Here is a 6232-nt window from a genome sequence, read left to right as displayed (position 1 = left end):
ATATTTTTTTATTAGTGCAATGCTTCACCAGGTCCCGACAGCCTTGATCCGATCGGGACCTGGTTTGTATTGACTGACTGATAATCCCACCTCTCAAGAATACCAGTCAATAAGATAAATCGGATAAGACTGAAAAAACAAGCCGCAAAAGTCACTGGGACTATGGCAGGGGTATCATAAGAATGTTGCAATTAATTGCAGTCAATTGCATTTCCATTAATGATTCATTGTAAATTTACATTTGATTGCAAATGATTTCTTAAAATTGTGATATCTTAGGGTAATTGTTAACAATCAGAATTTTACAAGTGAACACATTGGCTGCCTGGTTTCAACTACACAGTATATCCAGAATTTGACACAAGGTGGCGCTATGCATTATCACAACTCTCTCTTATTAAAAAAAAGTCACTTTGATCATAATTCCATTCATGACACATGTATTGTCTCCAGTTACAGCCTCTTAATTTAACAATACACATTGATTTTATATACTTAACAATTTAACATGTGTGTTTTAAACATCTGCATAATATACATGAAGTTCAATCAAGGAAACATTTTAAACTTACAAATTCATTCAAACAAGGGCCTCATCTTACAAAGAGTGAAGATTGATCCAATCAATCTCAACTGTGTGGAAATCCATCAATGTCATAATTTTTTTCTACAGGAACTATGCACAGCGTCCATTATAAACAAAGGGAAGTACACTGAATTTTCAAGAAAACAATGAATCTATGAATACACAACATGCATAGAAAATATTTTGAACAAACATGTATTTTAGATGTTGCTGTTGCTGGCTTTCCATAATTGTGGTTGATCGGATCAATTGTAACTCTTTGTAAGACTGGGCCCTGGTGTCCTCTTTCTCATCAGGTACCTTCCTTGACCAAACATTCACCTGTGTTTGTCAGTGGTTGGTCATTGTTTCCCGCAGTTTGATTTTCATTTGAACCTAGATGTTTGTGTTCGGTTTCGGCGGTCCATGATTTAGATACAGACTCCTCCGAGTTCCCATTATTTGAGAATTATTGGTACTTCTTGGTGCAAAACAAGATGATGTACACTTGACTTGGTTGATGTGTACCTTTTTAATTTTCACTTCAACATTTTTACCAAGTATGTTCTTGTCCAATGGATGTCTACTACTACTCCTGGAAACCATTTTACTCACTTGCTGCAATAGTCCCCTACCATGAACGATAGTTCCTGACCACCTCTTGTGATACATCTCCAGAATTTTTTCTTTGAATCTATGTATGTCATGATACTTTTTCTGTTTTTCTTGCATTTCTTCCACTGGCACTGGTTTGATAGCCAAGTTTGGCTTCAACAAGGGAAGCCTACGGCCCGTAACACAAAGCCTAGCAATTTCAAGATTGATTGCATTGACCATAAGTACAATTAATCGTGAAAATCAAGTGTACGATCAATCGCTAAACTTTGCGTTACTGGACCCTGGTTTTCCTCTTCACAAACATCTCAGTAGGTGTTTGATTTGTTGTAAAATGAGATGTTTTCCTATAAGTGATCAGAAAGTTTGCCACTTCATGAGTCAAAGACATCTATTGTTTCTTTGGGTTCTGATCCATCATTTGTTTGACTAGTGCCTGTTTTACAATTTTAACTGTGCATTCTGCTTCGTGATAGGAAGGCACCATAGTGTTCTTGTGGGGCATTGCAAGAAACAACCAATTGCAAGTCTATTTTCGGTGCTTGAATCAATCATATCTCTTTTAATTAATTGTAAATTTGTGATTGATTGCTAATCTTCTTCTTGAAACAACTACTGTAATCTGATTTGCTACTGCTAAAATTGATCTATTAATTGTAAAATTGCAACAAAATATTTGCAATTGATTGTAAATATTTTCTTGCAACACCCCCTTAGTCCAACTACACCTCATGAACTTTGCATACTCGTCAGGAATGAGCTGTTTATCAGTTATTTCACAGACGTGCTGACCTAGATGTTGATAAAGTAGCCCCCATCGGCATCAAAATATTCCAGCTTGTGCTGCCACCCCTCTCTTGCTTTGAATCCAGTTATTGGGTCTCCAGTCTCGCTGAACACCTTTGAATGCTTCTTGACTAGATCCTCTGCTGTTGAGTCAATGTTTCCTCTGAATATTTCATTCCAATTCAGCTCTGTGTGGTGCATTCAATTTCTACCAGACAATGAAAGGTTTTTCCCCACTACAAGGATGAAAGGCAATTCAACCGCTTGTAGCTTGTAGGTCACAGGAATCTGAATGCATCCGATAACTGGGATCTTTTGACCTAATTAACTTCTCGACTTGGTTTCATTTCTGCAACTTCCCTTTATACACTGACTGGGGAATGACACTAACAGCAGCACCTTTATGAGTGTTGTTGTCACATCATGCCAGCGTCAGTCCCACATCTCACTTGTGTACTTCAACCTAATATTTGCGAAGTGGTTTGACAATGAAGGCAAGGCTGAAAATATCTTTTCAGGCAGTTCCGCCATGCCTATGCTCCTGATTGTCTTGCCCTCTCTAACGTGATCTTTAAAAGTGAACAAGATGTTCACGTCATCCCTGTCATCAGAGGCTACGACTACCTTCACTGCTGTCCATTATGGGCTAGGCTAACACATACCATGTTCGGCCAGTTCCTTTAAGGCAACAAAGAAGTCTGTGATGTCCTCATTTGTTGACTGACTCCAATTACAGAACCGATAGCTCTCATCTAATTTGAGTGTTGGTCAAAGTGTCCACTTTTTTAGGGCTCACCGAGCCTGCTGATGAACCCATCGACCATGGGCGTCGCCATCTTGAATTCTCACTCTGCCCGGCAGTTGTGCAACCATCGTCTGGATCTATGAGTTCACTCCTGGGTCCCTAGCTCTGACCAGAATAACCTGCAGCATCAGGAGTCAATCTTGAATCCAACCCGAAATCCTATAATCGCTATTGTGATATCTTAGGGTAATTTTTTACACGCAAAAATGTACAAGTGACACGTTGGCTGCCTGGTTTAAACTTCACAGTACCGGTATCCAGTGGTTTATTCAGAAACTGCCACAAGGTGGCGCTATCATGCCCTATCACAGTAATACCTCCTCAGACAAAAATAAAAATGCTCTGCTCATAAAGGCTCAAGCTATTCTAGAAACTGCTTGTTCTATTTTTAAAAGATGTGATTTACATATATTTTTACCTATTGCATCTATATATGGAATTATTAATCTATCATAAAAATCTAAAAGAAATGTGCATTGGTTGAATTGTTTTGGTATCCTAAGCAATATGAAGTGTGTTATTAAATGAATAATCTAATGACTTCTGTGTGCTATCTTGATATTTGATTTTATACTACCTTTTAATGACTATAATTAAAATATTGAACTTTGAAGTACACTTTATACTGATCTTGACTTTCATTTGAATGTTACTTAGTAAGGTTCACAGTTTTTATATACCCTTTGATGTTTTTACTATCAAGCATCTGACAAATAAATTTATGCACCTTCTGAGGAGTTTTCATCTGTATTGTATATTCTAGACATTTTTTTGGAGCATGATGTCTGTGATTCATATTCAATTTACATTTTAAAAGATGAATATTGTATAGTTTATAGTTTTGTAATACATCATCATTGTATAGGACGGAAATATGTGATAATTACTTTATCAAAAAGGAGAAGTTATTTTGACTGGTTCATGGACTTAAAGTACATTAGTGAGCATTACTACTCACTCTATTATGACTTCAATTTTTGGGGAGGAGTAAAGAGATTGTTTTCGTAATAGGAGTCATTCCTGAACATGACTACTTGCATGTGAAAAGGGATATCGTTTTCAATACAATTCATACTTATACATAACATTTACAAAGGTGTTTTGAAAAATAAACCCTAAAACAAGAAAAGTGTAGGAGGGAAGTTAGAACATTATTGAAATAGTATTATGTAGGGTTTAAGAAACTGAGGTTGGTGCTTTCTTAAATTTGTTTGTGCTTTCCTGAGGTAATTTCTTATCATTATTTTGTTATTTACTTTTGACATGAAATATGCTTAACTGTAATATATATTTTATGAATTTATTGAGACTTCTTGTCCATTTTTCATCCATTTCATTGAAATGTAATAATTAAATGACTTTCTTTTATTTATAAAGTTGGTTGGTCTATTTTCGAAATGCTCCTCTCTGAATTTTGTTATTATGTTTATCTTTAAAATGAAATTTTTTGTTGATCCACTGTTTGTATATTTATGGTTTATATGTAAATATTTTCTCTGGATGTGAAAATGATTTTTTGCTTTCTGTGTTGGGTTTACCAAAGAAGCTTTTTTGTCTTTTCTTTCTAGAACCATTCCTTTACAGCTGAAATGTGCTTTGCATGAAATCACTCTAGATTTTGATTTGATTTGATTGAATGTGTCTTTGCTGATGAACTGGCTTCACTTTTTATTTAGAAAGTCTATATTTTGGAAAGTTTCTTGGTTTTAGAAAGTGCAGTGAAACCTTTCTATATTATGGCCACCCAAAGTGGCCTCTTGTTGCCTTTATAGACGAGTTAAAAACACACATTTCTATCAAATAGGATATAATTTTGCGGCCACTGAAGAATGGATTTCCACCATAGACAGGTGGCTGCTAAGACAGATTTGGCTGTGTAAATAACTTATTTACTTTGAAGATATAGAATTGAGTTTGTACAGGAGGGACAAGAGGGGGAAGGGGTCATATTGCATTGTGCAGCTTTATAATGAAATCCACCAAAAAGTGTAATGGTGCTTTGAAAGATTTGAAGCTTTCACGGTGCAATATACCCAAATTTAAAACTGAAATTTATGTCTAGCTAAAGTGTGAAAAGATTTATTTATTTGTATTTGGGTGTTGACAGGAGGGGGTAGGGATCATAATGCTGCAATTTTAATGAAGAATCCACCAAATAGCGCAAATGTTCTTTGAGAGATAGTTTTGAGTTTTCATAGTGCAGTATATACCAATATAAAACAGAATTCAGTCTTGAGCTAGATTATAAATGTATGTTAATGGACAATGATTTAGTGCATATACACCTTTCACAGGTAGGAATTCATGAAATAAGCTATGGTTCGCCTTTTAGTTATTTTAATGATGATCAAATCAGTTCTTTGAATATCTCACTTAACAATCAAATATTGGTTGATATTTTATATGTAAGAAATTTAAAAAACTTTGTTGAATTAGATGGTGGTGACAATTGTATTTATGTCAGTTATACATTTTATCCAGGAAAGCCAGGTCAACAAGTTAAATGGCAATCATGTACAGATAGTCCATAAAACAAATATCATTCTTTTTAATTTGTGACTTAGAGTTTTCTCACTTGCTTCACTCTTTTTTTGTTCACTGTATACTGTTTCTTATAATGTTAACTATTTCGGGGAGATATGGGAGAGAGATGCATAAAGAAAGTTGGCTTGAGATGATGGAGGTTGGAATGAAGGAGAGAGACTGACAGACGGACATAGTTTTACTAATCATCATTTATTTTGTAACATGCAGTACTCTTATATTAGCAATACTAACTTGAATAAATGATATACTTGTGTTTCACAATGAACTTTACAGTATGGTGTTATATGTCTTTTGTTTGACCAACATAGAACGTTTTAATTAAAGCCTAAAAGTTAAAGTTTTGGTAAATAAGATTTAGAATTGTGAACTATACTCAAGTCTCATTGGATATTACAAAGCATAGTAGTTATTGAATGCATTTTCTTGCCCATTACAATTTAAATAGAGTATTGTATTTTTTCTGGCTGTCAGTATTTAACATTAAAATCTAGTGCCCCCTCTCTGTAATGTTCTTATTTTTTATTTGAAATAGCTATTAGAGCAACAGCTTTTAATACACATTGAAAAAGATCATATTCTAAAATTTTCAGCTCATTCCATCCTTGAGGTCCTTAAAGGTCAAGTCCACCTCAGAAAAATGTTGATTTGAATCAATAGAGAAATTTTTTTTTGATTTCATCAAAATCGGATGTAAAATAAGAAAGTTATGACATTCCAAAGTTTCGCTTATTTTTAACAAAATAGTTATATGAACGAGCCAGTTACATGCAAATGAGAGAGTTAACGATGTCACTCACTATTTCTTTCGTTTTTTATGGTTTGAATTATACAATATTTCAATTTTTACAAATTTGATGATTAGGACCTCCTTGCCTGAAGCACAAAATGTTAAAATAATGGAATTCCACGTGTTC

This window comes from Lytechinus variegatus, chromosome 3 (genome assembly GCF_018143015.1).
Source record: "Lytechinus variegatus isolate NC3 chromosome 3, Lvar_3.0, whole genome shotgun sequence".
In the NCBI taxonomy this organism is placed as follows: Eukaryota; Metazoa; Echinodermata; class Echinoidea; order Temnopleuroida; family Toxopneustidae; genus Lytechinus; species Lytechinus variegatus.
Note: the sequence above shows the minus strand (reverse complement) of the source record.